Source organism: Mycetomoellerius zeteki, unplaced genomic scaffold, assembly GCF_001594055.1.
Source record: "Mycetomoellerius zeteki isolate Tzet28-1 unplaced genomic scaffold, Tzet1.0 scaffold155, whole genome shotgun sequence".
Lineage (NCBI taxonomy): Eukaryota > Metazoa > Arthropoda > Insecta > Hymenoptera > Formicidae > Mycetomoellerius > Mycetomoellerius zeteki.
In genome coordinates, this window is record NW_017256500.1 from 3890685 (window position 1) to 3892776 (window position 2092).

Consider the following 2092-nt stretch of genomic DNA (forward strand, 5'->3'; position numbering starts at 1 on the left):
ATGAACATTGTTGTTCGACGTTAAATTAATTACCAGCTGGCTAATTGTAAGAGACACATTGCGCGTTCTTTATCTCTTTCTTTCTGCATGTGTTGCAGTCGTGCTGCGAGTGACTCGAAGAGAAACGTTTTTTTTCCAACCACCTGTTTGTGGTGAGTCTGTCACATTGTGCGCACGCACATGTATATTTCTCGACTGTAAATTGGGTAAGTCGAAGAGCGCCCGATGCTCACCTCTTCTCTCAAAGAGACAACAACAGCTCTTTTCTTCGGTTGTCAACTTTGTAATTTAACTCATGACAAAAAACCAGAGAGGGATTTTTGAGATTTCAGAGGGAAATATCAAAAAATATATAACATATCACGAGTCACGAGTTAATTTGGATCATAAATTCTCCGAATTGGATGTCGTCTTTCCTTTCATTTTCTTGTTCCCTTTTTTCTTTTTACATAACGAGATTCTACTGATAAAAGATCGCAGAAATTGACGGCGGCAATAAGAATTTGCGTCATGCTTGTAATTACCAACTGTGCACGAGCGCAGCCTCCCTTAAGACAGCGTGCGCCATTTTCCCCCCGCCATGGTGGCGATTCCGACACGCGCCTGCCGTGCCGTTGTCGCGTGGCACGTCGTTCACCGAAAAGAAATACACACGGAACGGGCGAGAGCAACGGAGAGGAGGAATCACGCGACGGGGATGCGACGAGGACGAAGCGAGTGCGGGAGCGTGTTTGCGAGAGACGGATCGAGTGAGGAGAGAAGAGGATAAGTCGCCACCTGCCACGACGAACAGGCAGATGTTGCCCGAGTCCGGCTTGACCGACGTCCTCGAATCGCCTCCTGATCACGGGGAGATGCCGAACGGGCCGGGAAATAAACTTGCACTGCCACTTAAACGATGTACCCGCGTCGTTGCGGGCGAATCGTCGTAGGTTTTCTTTTTACTTGTACACGTTGCCCTCCGCAACAAGAGCTCGGTCGTGTGCAGTTGGTCCTTGATTTCAACGATGCGAAATGGCACAAACTTTCCTGACGGTTTCGAAGTAAATCAATGGAAGGACTTTAAGATCTCGTCTGCAACGGGTTCTGCGAGTATCGCAAGTGGTCTCGGTAACTCAGTTGACGCTTCGAAACTGTAATAAGTTCGAGGAAACTTTGGGTAACTTTGGAGAAATCCTTTCTTACATCGAGCACTTTAGTCCGCGACATCAGTTCGCATCTTCTGTGAATGGAATTCGCGCGTGAGGTAACTGAATAACTCTCCGGGAAGTTAAGTCGATCCCCGTGCAGACGAGAAACAAGATCGGGAGCTCCTCTTTCCGACTTCCATCCGCGAGAACTTTAGGGATTACAGGAAGCGGGGCGAGAGAATAGTCGGGATGTTGCTGCTGTTACCAAGTGAACGTATTAACGGCGACGGTGGTAGGAGGTACGACAGATGTTGAGAATTTCGACCTCGAGAGCTGGGGCCTCCGCCCGAGCGAAGGAGAAGGGTGGGAGAGGGATGAGAGCGGCGGCTGCTGAGAGAGAGAGACGTGATGTTGGCGAGAAGACAACGGAGCATGGTGGCGCGTGGCAGCATGGAGACCATGGTGGGGATAAATATAGGGTGTAGGAGACACTTAAGACGACGGTGATGGTATTATAGGGAGAACGGAGATGCTGGGGAACGAGAAGGAGGGTGAGATGATGAGCTCCGAAAGCTCGAAGGGCATTGAACCTTTTCTCTAGGCTTGCGATTATATCGTGGCCCCTTTGAGGTGTTCGGAAATTTACCTTCTTAAAGTGCCGTTTATTTCTTTCACATTTGTTCTTTTCATTCAAGGTAGTGATTATTTAAAAATGGAGAAATTTGCTCGATGGATAAAAAAATACTTGCCGAACGATGAATCGACTGATTAAACGGATCATCGTTTATTTCGTCATGTCGGTAGCGAGTTTCTCGGGAATGGAAGATACTGAGCGGAGATAAAAACCTGCTGCATCGAATTGAGGACGTATGGGTACCGATCGGCATTCTTCACCAGCTGACACCCCGCCCCGATGGCGCGTGCCGCCGACTCTTTTATGAGAAACGACTTTCGTCTCTTCA